Here is a 13274-nt window from a genome sequence, read left to right as displayed (position 1 = left end):
TAGTGCACTGGTAGGATTTAGGGTTTTTCTGTGTCCTGAAAGGGACATGTGTTGAAACAGTAATGTTGAAGTGTTAGCCATTAGGTAAATTCAATGAACTAATATAACAAACTTCCTGATAATCTCTGTAGTTGTGGAATACACAATCCTTTCTGATTGGGAAGACATCTGACTTTAAAGCATTAGTAGCATTACAGTATTTCACACTTTACCCTCTTCTGTTGGCAGGACTGTAAGTCTCTGAGGATTTGTGTTTCAGTCAGGAAGTATTTCAAGGAGAAGTCCCGAGTTTTAGCCAGACTCAAACAGCTTTTTGCCCTCACCAAAGCTGCTGTGCTGAAGGCCACATCCTCTTCTGAATGTGTAAGTAGTTCTCGTTGTACACATTAGTGTGTTTACCAAGCATTTACATGTTTGTTTCTTTTCTTGTCTCTTTTGTTCTTCATTCCTTAGAATTTGAGTACAGCTCTGGTTCTTCACATCCATTAGGAAAGTTATTCCAAAGCCTGCATGAAACCACCCCTGTGACAGAAGCCAACACAAAGGTGGTAAGGTTTTAGGTCTCCCCAGAGTGTTAGCCTGAATCTACAGAAAGGTCTAATCATTGTATTTTCTCAGCTAAGAGTGAGGTTCACAAGCTGTGCTGCCTTATGTTTTGTAAGCAAGGTAAATGTATGCCAGGAAACACCATGTGTAGTGAAAAACAGAGGGAACTGGTCCTGCAGTCAATGTGAAGCTGGCAGGACTTCTGCTCAGTGTCTGTTGCTGCAGTCATTACTTCAGACTGCCTAATGGCTTGGTTGTGTGGGATGTACTTGGTTAGTTGGTTGGCAGGTTAGTTGGTTGGTTGGTTGGTTGGTTTTGTGGCACTGTGGTTTTGTTTTGTTTTGATAGAACCACCTGCGGTGTTCTTTCCCCAGGGCTTAAGTTATGACTACCTTTTCATCCCTCTTAAGCCCCTGGCCTAATTCAGACGTGGAGAAAATAACTTTGTCAGATAAACGCTCTTATTGAATTCTCAGCCTGAAATTTCAGTTGAGAAGTCATCATATAAATCTTTGCTCTCTGAGTATACATCTGATTTGCTTAGTAAATGTACACTGCATTCAGCAGTGGCCAAAAAAGCAAGAAGACTTCAGAGTTGATTTAGGGAGAAGGAATTAAAAAATGAGGTCTGTTTATTCAAGATGCCCGTATTCTGGGGCCTTCTGCAATTCTAGTCTTATAAAAATTATTCTAGTCTTAAATAATAATAATAATATTGTAGCAGATGATAAAGCATACTAAGGATGATGCAATAGTAAACAGCTTCTTCCAACTAAGGACTGAGGAAACAAGTATAAGAAAACCTGCTGTATTGGTATGGAAAAGGGATGTTTCTTTCAGTGTAAGAACTATGTAGTATGAAATGAGTAGGTGGAAGCTCCAAATACAGCAAGGTGTACTCATAGGAAGCAGTTATGTTACAAGACACTGTGGATGGTAGCAACTTACATGAGTTCAGAAAACAAGAGGTTCCTTTAATGGCTGGAAAATGTAAGTGTGCCACTGGTGGGAGAGTAGACAACCCCAGAGGCTGTGGGAAGAAGACAATGAAATGTTCAGGTACAGTTAGTTAGCTCTTTCTTGTACTCTTGCCATCAATCTTCACCAACTACTGCAGGAAACAGGCTGCAGCTCTAGATAGATTGTTGTGCTGGTACAAGGTATATTTCAACTCAGAGTATTGTTTTAGGAGCTGACTTTTAAAAAGTGGTGTGTTTTTGGAGATTACTGACTATCTCAATTTGAATTCTCCATTGTTTGAAGATACATATGTTCTGCAGTGTGGCAAGTGCACTTTGGAGAACAAAAGGATTCATTTCTGATGGACAAATACGTTTTGTTTTTACATTTGGCTGTCATTCATGAGACACTTTAAATCCTGTTTTTGTAAAAAAAGGAAAAAAAAAGAAAAAAGGTCACGATGATCTCTTACGCAGAGAACCCAACAGATAACTTTTCCGGTAACTCTGATTAGCCATTGTATTTGTTCTCTTCCCAAGAGGAAAAGGGTTTAGTCAGCCGTTTGGTGACACACTGTATTGACAGAAAACTGAAAATTTACTGGAAACAAAGCCCTCCAGTTTTACGTATGATTGCTGATACATTACAAGGTAAGCAGAATTCTACAGTATTACTAAAGAAGTATGCCTCTCTTCACACTGTTTAAATACCTTTTTTAAAAAAAAGAGTATAATTTTGAGTATTATGGTGTGAATGCATATTAAAGTTGAGAGCCCAAAGCTGTGCACAATGATTTGCAATAGCTAATAATCTTGTCTTGCACTGCATCACGCAAAGCCATGTTTTAAACATCAGTTTCATGCCAGGGAAGTGTACCTTCCCTCAGCATCATAAGGTTGCGATGTACCTGTTACATCTTCAAAGATATAAGAAGTATTCTTACCTGCATATGCTTCTTCTTGCAGGATGTGGGTTACCTTCAAATACAGGTTTTCAGAGCTTGTTATGTTTGGTTTAGGGAAGCGCTGCAGCTTTTTCTATTTCTTTTTCTTTTTCCAGAAGTATTTATTAATGCTTGTATGACTTTATGATGTACTGGAGGAGCATTCCTACTTGTCAAAGTGTTTGTACTGTGCCATTAATCAGATATGTAATAATTAACAGTAGAAGTAAATCACTTAAAATGCAATTCTTAACAGTGAAAGCCAGACTCCCTCTTTCTCCCAGAGTGAAACAGCTATTTCGTTTTTCATATATCTACTATATTTCTGCTAATGCGAGTGAACATGCATGGTTTAAGCTCTGTTCTTCCTCGTATGAATTTCACAATATGTTAATCAAACTCATTCTCTATTTAGTAAAAATTAAGATCAAAAATTGCAGGTCATAAATTTATGGCATAAAAATATTATATGCATAATTCTGCATGCAAATTGCAATAAAGTGACAATGCTAAACGTATGAGATGAAATGTGGTCACAGATATGTCAAGCACCTTCACTGAATTCTGATAGACAGTTCATAGAAAAGTATGCATTTAACAATTTTTAGTCTTCCTTATGTATTATGAAATGTCTCTTAAGAGCTCATAATCCATAATTTGTAAAAAAAGAATTGTAACAGTTGTGTAGTCTGCAGAACTTCTGGAGTACAAGCAGCGCAGTCCAGACATGACTCGCCTGGGACTGACTAAACTAATATTTTGCTTCTGTTTCTGGGCCAAACCAGCAGGTAGGAATAAATGGCCCCTAGGGTTATACACCTAGTAGATCATTTAACAATCATTTTCTGATAAATACAAGCTAAATTTACTATAGCAAATTTGTAAGCCAAGTTTACTGTTGTCATTTCCTATTAATTTTGGCATATATATCAACTCAATTCAAAGTAACTGAAGTGACTTGAAGGTGGGCATCTTCAAAAGAAAGCCTTGTCAAGGAAAATGTTTTTAATACAGAAGGCAATCAGACTAAGTGTCTTGAGTCATGCTGGTCAAAAATACAAAAACACTTTTTGGGGAAAAAAGTTATTTTGGTTTCTTAATTTGAGACTACACAGTGTATAGAGTGGCTTGGGAGGGAACTGCAACTTCCATTTACATTATATTAAAAATAAATGCAACATGAATTTGATGCATTTTGTCTTTCAACAAACTCTACACTAGGAGAAATGTAGAAGGGAAAAAATGTAACCACATCTTCTTCCATGACTATCTTACCATTATAAATGTAAGTTAGCCTGTTGTCCTTTATTATTCACATGTGTCTTCACTTTTTGGAAATACCAGTCTGTGAATCCTCCTTTCAGCCTCTAGTGCAGCCTATGACCCCTTCATTAACAGGAACTTGGAAATGTTTCTCATGGATCTACAAACAAACAAACAAACAAAAAAAACCAACTACCAACTGTGTGTTACCAAATCACAGAACTGTAGGGGCTGGAAGGGACCTCTGGGGATCATCAGGTCCAACCCCCTGATAAAGCAGGTTCCATCCAGACTCATCCTGATGAGTCTTTAAGTATCTCCAGAGAAGGAGACTTCACAACATCTTTGGTCAGCCTGTTCCAATGCTCTGTGACTATGACAGTAAAGATATTCTTCCCTGTGTTAGCATGGAACTTACTGTGTTCCAGTTTGTGGCAATTGCCCCTTGTTCTGCCACTGGGCACTTCTGGAAAAAGCCTGGCCCCATTTACATGACTCCTGCACTTTAGATATTTATAAGCATTGATCCCTTCTCAGATTTCTCTTCTCCAGACTTAACAATCCCAGGCCTCTCAGCCTTTCCTCATCTGGGAGATACTCCAGACCCCTCAGCATCTCTGTAGCCCTCTGCTGGGCTCTCAAGAGTACGAGAGTGCTGTCATTATGAGCTGAGAAGCCCAGAACTTCTTGGACACAGTACTCCAGATGTGGCTTCACAGGGGCAGAATAGAGGGAGCATCACCTTTGTTTTGACATGCAGGTGTAGTCCTTCAATGGGCAAGCAAAGATGGAGGTGGAAAGTCAGAGGGGAACATAAAACATTATAACATGAGAAACCACAATGAAACTATTCCCTGCTAAAAGCCAGTAACAAATTATCCAAGCATTCCTCCAGTACACAGCTTAAACTCTTTTGTCTTTTTTTTGTTGTTGTTGTTGTTTTAAACTGTCATTGTATTTTGTTAACTATTAGCTTGGCAGCCTTTGCTTTATTTCACGAATTTCACTTCTTGTTGCCACCTGGTATGTTAAAATCCCAAATAAGTAATTAAAAATGCATGTGTTTAGTATGATAATTGAAAACATGGTTACTATATGGAAAAGGTAATACCACAGAGTACCTGGGATGCATGCCAGGAAAGCTTAAACAAGGAGAGAAGGATGTGCATTCCCTCTCCTGTCTGCAGTACACCAACAGCAACATTTCTGAGTCATGGGGATCCAGGTGGGAATGCAGAGATAGGACATGACTTCAAGCAGTAACTGGATATGTTCCCCCAGCCTACTGGAATTTCTTTTTGCTTAGAAAGACAGAAGGTGATGTTTTTCTTTCTTTCTTTGAAATCATTAGACCATAGTCACCCTATTGATGGCCTCTTCCAAGTCTGTCTTTTGCTACTGTTAAACTTTGGCTTACACTTTTGACACAAGGATTTGTCTGTTTACACCCAAAGCAGACGAGGAATGAGGTCACACTAGATGTAGGTGTAGCACACCCCTGTGTCACTCGGCTTTGATGCAGAGATTCATAGTGCTCGGGCAATCTCAAACTCCACTCCTTCATTTCTTCACATTTTCTCCAGGCATAGATACTGTTAAAGCCATTGAAACCATGGCTTTTACAAACTGTAGTTGTTGGGTGGCAACACCATCCTGCAAGATCTGCTGTAAAAACAGAGGATCTCTTATATTTGCCTAACAGGATGTGCATGTAATGCATAGAATACACTGAGCTTCAGGCTACTGTACATGCATAGAAGTGTTTCTACCTTGCACCCCCTTGTAGCAACCTTGATATGACTGAAAGGAGATCTCCACGCTCTGGGCTGTGAATTTTGGAGACTAGTCCATGCGTCCTAATTTTCTACACAAGCAAAGAGCCCAGAAACAGCTTCTTCTGGTTTTGGACTCATAACTTCCCAATGGATGTGTGCTGCTCAATGTTAGTGAAGAACAGAAGCACTATTTTATTTGCCTGTTCAGCATTATTTTATACCAGATTATATGAAGGAGGATAACTGAAAGAGTGTTGATTACTGAGCGCACACACTGACAAGCATAACTGTGTGTGTAAAATGGATACCCAGAGCAGTGCTGATTTGTTTGCTTTAAGCAAGGTGTTTGCTTTGCACCTGAAATATTTGAATTTCACATTAAGTAAAGATTAACCACCTTCTGTTTCACTCGTTCTTCAAACCTAACGTCACTGGCAAACGTGCACATTCAGTTTGCTAGTGCCTTTGTTGGAACAAAGCACGATTTACGTGTTGAAAGAATCGCGCCCTTGGGCATTTAAAAAAAAAAGAATGACAACACAAGACAAAAGCGCGATCAAAACGAGATTAAAACGCCTTTATTCATCCACCCACGGGCTTCCTTCGCGGTGGCTCCGTGCGAAGGACGAGTCGCGAGCCGTGCCGGCCCCCGCCGTGCCTGCGGGCTATGGGTCCCAGGCAGCCTCCGATGTCCGGAGCGGCCGGAGCTGCCGCGGTGCGCGGCTCGGTCGCTAGATGTCTCCGCTCGCTGCAAGCAGCGCGGACAGGATGTGCTTGCTGTAAACAAAGAGGAAATCGCTAGAACTGAGGTTACGCGGCGCAGCGTTTGTAGGAGTGTAAATGAGTTATCACTCTGTTTCCAGCTGTCTGGAATTTTCCCAAGGAAATAAATAAGTTGGAAAATGTTGGCTGTATTTCCAGAATCCTTTCATTCAAAACATTTACAGTCTGAGCGGGGCTTTTTTTTTCCCCTTCCTTTTTTTTTTTTTTTTTTTTTTTTTTTTTTTTTTCTCTCCCCCTTCTGATCTGTAGTGATTTTGGCCCAGCCTCAGTGCGCTGGAAGCGGTGGGAGGTCCCAAACTTAAGTAGAGGTCCGTTGTCAGATCCACATCAAAGCCGACAACCTGGGCGGCTGCGCTCCCGGAGCTTTGCGTCTCCGGCAGAGATAAGCGCTGCAGCTCCAGTCGTCGCCTGCCTGCTGCCATTGTGTTGCTCTTTGGTGTTGAACAGCTGGAGGCACTGGTTCCTTGAAATCAGATTTATTTTTATTTTTTTTTTATTTTTATTTTTTAATTATAGTCCAAATCAGATTTTGAAAGAAAGAAATTCCCAGAAACCAGAATCAGATTTTCCAACCGGTTCTTTTCCCGGACCAGAGGCTGCCCGGGCTCTGATTCCTGTAAGTTACTTTATTCTCTGTTCTCTTTAAGCGAAGTTTCGATACCAGCTGCCACCTTTCTCTCGGGCCAGGGGAGGGCAAGCCGCGGATCCCAGCCGCTCCCCCAGCAGCACCTCCAAGCTCGCTCCGCTTTTCCCCGTTGCCGTAGCCGGGGCTCCTAGGGCGGCTCCGCGCGCAGCCCAGCGCCGGGCGGCTCGGAGGGGGCCGGGCCGGCGGCGCGGCGCGGGTGGGGCGAGGGGCGGGAGGGAGCCGCCGCTCCTCCCCCGGCGCGGGGGCGGGGGAGGAGGTCCGGCAGCGGCGGGGCGCAGCCGCCTCCTTTGGGGCAGGGGATCGCTGCCCCGACGAGGTGGCGGGGCGGGGGGAGGGTGGCTACGGCCGCCGCCAATTGCGTAAGGCCGGGAGCCGGGGCGGGAGCCGTGGGGGGAGGCGAGCAGCCGGAGCCGCCCGCCCGCGGTGTCCGGGGCGGGGAGCGCCATGCCGCCGCCCTGAGCGCGCCGCCGCGCCGGGCCCAGGTGAGCGACTGCGTGCGCCGCGCCGGGGCTAAGGCGGAGGGAGCCGCCGCCGGGCGGGACGGGAACGGCGGGCGCTGGGAACCGCGGGGAACCCGGCAGGGCCGGCTGCCGCCCCGGCTGCACCGTCCTCTTTTGTTCCCGGGAGCGGCGGCGCGGAGAGGGGGGAAGGGGAGGGAGCGGCCGGGGCCCGTGCTGGAGGCCGGCTTTGGGCGCACGCTCGGTGCCGCCGGGCCGGCAGGTGTGGGGGATGTATGTGCCCCACGGTCCGGCGGCAGGTGCTGCCCCGCGCCCGGCGCTGCTCTCCGAACGCTCCTCGGGGGGGTTCACCCCGGGCAGCGGGGCGTCCCGCAGCGCAGCGATAGCGGTGCCGACTGATCGGCGTCCCTGGGCGTCTGGGTTGCTATGGGCTGCCTTTCTTGCTCGTGATAACCCGGGAGTGTTTTCCTTGCCCAGAGGCTCGTGAAAAGCAGTAGGCGTTGTTTTTCTCAGCCCTTCTGCCGGGCGTGCGGCGCCAGACGTGCCCCATTCATGCCCGGGGCGCGTGCTGAAGGTGCTGTTCTTGTTTGCTTCTTAAAGGTGAACTGGGGGCGCGGTTTCTTTAAAACCGGAGAGATTAGACATTCCCCTGTAGATACAAAGATGAAACCATACCCGAGTCTTTGCAAAGATAACGCACGGAGGAAGATAAAGCAGTTGTAGAATAGAGTCAGTCAGGCTTTGATGCAGCACAGGAGATCTGTAAGAGCACGTCTGAGTTACTGGTGCGGAATGGCCCATGGGCAGCGGTGGGGTGGTGGAGAGGTGAGGTGCATCTTTGTTTTTGCAGAGCGTGCAGCTTGCAGAGGTGCTTTGTCTGCGGGGATCCTGTGCACCGCCTCTGGCAGAGTGAAATCTGCCTGGTCGGGTGTGTCGGGCTCAGAGCTCCCGGCTCTGTTGACTCTATTGTGTCCTGGGCCTGATCCGGGCAAAGCGTCACGAGGGGTAAGTTTTATATAAACCGCAGGCAATAGCCGTGGTTAAGAATGGAATCCAGGAAGGAAAAAAACTTAGAGGGGTAAAAGAAGAAACAAACAAAACAAAAAAAAAAGCAGAAAAAGGAGGATCAGCAGTCTCAGTTTGTAAAGGATCCACTACAAAGCATCTTTTTAATGTTACCTGTGCTGAGCACTGTTAGAAATGTGGACTTTTTGGTTTGTTTTAATTACTTTAAGCCCACCATACTTGGTGTGGTTGGTGGGGACTAAGCGCTGACCACAGCGTGGGGAAAACAACAGTGCTGCTTCTGGCTGGGCCTGCGAGATATTCTGAAGGCTGTGACTGTTGTGTGTCAGGAACAGGTACCGTTTGGTGACACAGGTCACACTTCTGCACTGATGAAGCAGATCACGGGGCAGGGGAAAAAAAAGATTGTTTGTCCTGTAAGGCATGGTTATAAAAATAGGTAGAGCATGATGAGATCTGCTCATCCTGGGAACAAACAAGCTGTGGGGCTTATGTGCTCTATAGCCTGAAGTTCTGAAAATCTCGTGTGAGATGCATGAGAATGGCTTGTACATGGAAAGGGATTGGGGGTTCCTGCTTAGGTGAGGGATGGTATGAGAGGGATGGCATCTGGGGCAGATGCTTTTCAGTCTGAGTAAAATGCCCAGTAACAGCATTCTGATAATTAAAGAGGTGCATAGGTGCCCATGCGCTGTATACAATTGAGACTAGAAACATTCTTCAGTTGCAGAAGAATATAGTAACTTACTGATTTGGTTTTAACACCAAGAGTAGCTGTTACCTTGCTTTGCAGTACACTATAGGAAGGTATGCAAAAAGCATTTTTCACATATTGCTGTTGTACATTTTGAGCGCAACTCTGCAGATTGTTTTTCCCCTTGGTAAGGGAAGGAGAATGGGTGCTGGGACTGCTCAGGCCTCAGTGATGCCCACCTGTAAACAAGAGGAAGTGATGCTCCAGAGCGCTGTCTCGGAGCTGCAGTACTGCTTTGTTCTCCCCCAGCCACCACCTGCAGCTGGGGCTGGGCAGGGTGCACCCTCCCGTGTTCTGGGACAGGGGAGCTCTGCAGCCTTCATCCCCAGGGGGTTGCTCCCACCACCTTGCCTGCTTCTGTTCTGATTGAAAAACTGCTGACAGCACTCAGTGGGAGGTTTACTATCTGGTGGGTCCCTCTTTGTGTTCCAAAACTGCTGGGAGCACAGTGTGAAGCATATCAACAGTTTGTTCTTTGCATTAGCAAAGCAACTTTTTAAAGTCACCCGAAGTGTACGTCAGAACAAGATTAAAATCTATAACTTATGGAGTATAGTTCTGATTTGGAATCAAGGCACAATTACACTTCATCCATTTCATGCTTCATTTTTAGTTAGAAGTATTTCTCTGCTGATGTAGTGAAGGCAGTTTTGGTAAGACAGATGGGAATGAACTGCTTGTAGATGTAGGTTCAGAAATCCACAGAAGTGTTTTCTTGGAGAAAGGAAATGAAGGGGGAGGAGTGGCAAACCTTGAAGAAAGATATGAGGGAGAAAAGTGATATACTTGCCAATAGGGAAAGGAAATGCTCAAGATGTTAGAGGATGCATGCTTGAAGACTTGTATCTGATGTTCTTCCTTTGCTGTGAAGTAAGTTGACAAAAGGGAGTGTGCTGGTAGTTCTGCTATCTTTTTTGGCACTGTGGGCTGAAAAATGTAGTGCAGCCATGCAGAATGCCTGGCTTCACCTGGCAGGATGTTGTGAGGCTTGGCTGTTGGATGCAAAGTTCTTAGAGTTCCCTGGAAAGGAATTTACCACAGTAATTCAAAATATGAATGCAGCTACCAGCTCAGCAGAACACATTCTTGGTAGTGGATTAAAGTCTTTGTTTTGTTTTTTTGAAAAATTGCTTCTCCTTTGATGCATCCCATACACTCTTGTGTGAATCGTACAGTTGGGAAATGATGAAGAAGTTTTTATTTTCTGAAATTTAGAAGAATTGTGTGTCATGGTAGAGCAATGTCCATCCAGACAATTACCTGATGTCTGATAGCAGTGAGTAATAGATGACACAGCTTTCAGTTAGAGAACTTCTTAAGCTCTTTGTGCAGTTGTCCTTGACTGGCTTCTCATTTTTGACCACTTTTTGAACCTGTGTAAGTTCTTAAAATCCAAAACTTGCAATACAGGGTCATGTTCAGAAACATCTTCTAACTCCCCCACCCCCCTTTCTTTTTCCCATTTAGAAAATGTCATTTGTATTTTCTGTGCTGCTCCAGACTGTGTGGACTTCTGTCATATATCCTCTTAGTCATCGTTTTACAGGATGAAGAATCCTTTGGGGGATCAAATAGCCTAGAGGTGCTGATGTCAGAGCTGTTTGCTCAGTGGATGTGATTTGGAGCCCTTAGCTTAATCATCTTTTAATGCAAACTCCTTGGCTCATAGAAATGCAAGGCAGCTCTGAAAGAATGTGAGTGTGCAGCTACAGTAATTCAGCTGTGGGGTGGCAACTTCTCAGCCAGCATTGTTTCCTTTGTGGCTGGTGGATGGCTTTAAAAAAAAAAAAAAAAAAAAAAAATTGCAAAGAGAATTTTTCAAGTAAGCAGAACAAAGGAAAGTATATAAGATACTGAAATGTGATTTTGGAAAACAAACACGTAGAGCTTTAGCTGAGAGAGAAAGCAATATGAGAAGCAAGAAAGAAATGCAGAAACAGTCATGGAAGAGACCATGCTGTGCTACTGATTAGTGCTGTAGATGGAATTTAAATATGAAAGGTCATTGATTATTAAGTGCTTCTAGCAATGCACTCAGGAGTTTCCTGGGGCATGTATGTCTACTGACCAAAGCTGAAAGTAAGGACGACACCTTCCTCACTCTGTTTCATATTTTGTACTGCCATATCTGTTCATATGTGTTTATTGATTCTTAAGGATCCTTCAATCAGAATGCTTGACAAGAAGGAATTAGATGCCCTCCTCCTCTGGACCAGAAATCAATTTCATCAGCCATTTAGTGGCTATCTCCAGAGCTGGAATTTGCTCCTCTGGAGTGTATTACAGAGATTTATCTTTTTAGGTATCCTAAGATGTAGTAGTTTTCAGTGATGTTTCTTCTTCCAGACACTGTGAATATCTGTAAATACAGCTTCTTATAATTAATGCAAAAAGTAGTTATTTTGCTTTGTTTTTAATTTTCTTCCACCAACATCCTCTTCAGGTTCCCTAAGGTGAATGCTGCAGATTAGTTACTTTCACATGGATGCCATTGACTTGAACAGACATATTTGTTTGCTTAGAAGTAGGCTTGTGCTGGGATATGTTGCTGAGCTGAAGGAGACCAAAGTGTTCTGTAAAAGAAGCCTCACATCATCCCTGTGTAGCCAGGGACCTTTTTTTTTTTTCCCATGTTACAGACTCAGGGCCCAAATGAGCTGTGACTCACACAGCAAGCTAATGACAGATGTGTGATCAAAATGCAAATCTCCACTCTTGATACCCTATGCTAATTATTAAACCTTTCCTTTCTGAAAATGAGGAACATGGCAGAAATTCTTCCCTTCGCGTTGTCTTTTGTAGCAGGCATGCAGTATTTTCACTGCACTTTGCAGGAACCTCTGTAATTGAGGCGCTGGTAGATTCAGAAGGATACAAAAAAAGGGGGGGTTTCTGAAAGATTTATTCCAGTCAAACATTTCTATTGTAACAACAGTAAATGGAAAACAGAATAGAATTCCCCAATCTGCAAATGATTTATAAAGATTAACCATGTTAAACAGAAACAAAGGGAACAAAATTGAAGTCATTGTAAGCATTAGACATTGTTTCAGATGCATGGACCACAGTGGCTTCTGGCTTTTGTTCTTTGATTCAGTGAGATGTAACATCTAAGGATAAGTGTGTTAGAGCAAACTAAAAATAGGTATGTCTTGGCATCTGTTAGGAACAGGTGAGTGTTTGCAGGACAGTGTTTGGTGTGTAGGCAGTGGAGAAGACAGATTATGTCCCTGAAGTCTCAAAACTATGAAAATCTCTAAATGTTGTACATGGGCTTTCTGAAATGTGCATTTCATCCACTGTGTCATGTGCTTTCCTGGCAACCGTGTACATGAAACCAAGTGACTGCTATAGAGCACATTCACACAAGCTATGGAAAAAAGACAAAAGTGTGCCCAATAGTCATTTGAGAAAAGAAACACCTTTATTGTAGAGTAAAGAAAGCCGGGGGGGGCTTAATTACCTTAATTAATTAATTACCTTTTTTTTTTTTTTTTTAATTAAGGCATAAAAGTGCCACAAAAACATGAAACTATTGGGACCTTGTTTTTGTGAACCTAATGCATCAGTCTGGTTTGGCAGCAATTGCTGCAGTTCTTAGTGAACTCTGAAAGTGTTCATCAGAAGTGTTAATGAACTTTTCCTGTGCTTCATCCTTGAAAACTGTTGTTTGCAAATGTGCATACTGCTAAAAGCCATATGTTATTGTGCAGTGAGGGGTATTTTTCTTTGGTAAGAGGGGGCTTGTAAAGGTCTGGTAGACATGGAGACATGTTCAGATTTTGTTTGTAGTTCTACACAATGTATTTGAAAATTGTCAGGTAATGTATTTATGTTGACTTAAAGTGGAGTCGCAGAAAATGTGTGTTTCTTGACAATCTTGAAACTCATTCTCAGATCCCTTTATCAAATTGGAAAGCACGGCTGCATGTTTTTCGCAGTTCACAAGACTGTGTTTAGCCAGTGTACCACAGTGCAAATGAGTATTTGCAATCACTTGAGTTTAGCACTGCACCATGCCCTCCCCCTGTCTTGGTTTCAGCCCAGACAGCGCCCACCACCCACTGATATTCTGTTGCTGTGAGCAATGGGCATGTGCCCATGGCCAGGCTGGGCTGCT

At 43.8% G+C, this 13274-nt stretch overlaps 1 protein-coding gene across 4 annotated transcripts in view; it reads left to right on the top strand.

Moving 5' to 3' along the window:
* The first annotated feature begins 2051 nt into the window (after window positions 1-2051).
* The window catches only part of CEMIP2 (cell migration inducing hyaluronidase 2), a 51201-nt gene continuing 39978 nt past the window's right edge, over window positions 2052-13274 (top strand). Inside the window, exon 1 of one of the 4 annotated variants that reach the window (XM_032441266.1) lies at window positions 2052-2156. The gene's annotated coding sequence lies outside the window, so the exon portion shown is untranslated. Of the gene's footprint in view, window positions 2157-6592; window positions 6887-7275; window positions 7399-7835; window positions 8380-13274 lie in introns of those variants that run through there. The other 3 variants (XM_015849113.1, XM_015849112.1, XM_015849114.2) reach the window with 3 other exon arrangements.

The sequence above is a fragment of the Coturnix japonica genome, chromosome Z (assembly GCF_001577835.2).
Source record: "Coturnix japonica isolate 7356 chromosome Z, Coturnix japonica 2.1, whole genome shotgun sequence".
NCBI lineage: Eukaryota > Metazoa > Chordata > Aves > Galliformes > Phasianidae > Coturnix > Coturnix japonica.
Note: the sequence above shows the minus strand (reverse complement) of the source record. Positions and strands in the feature narration are given on the sequence as shown.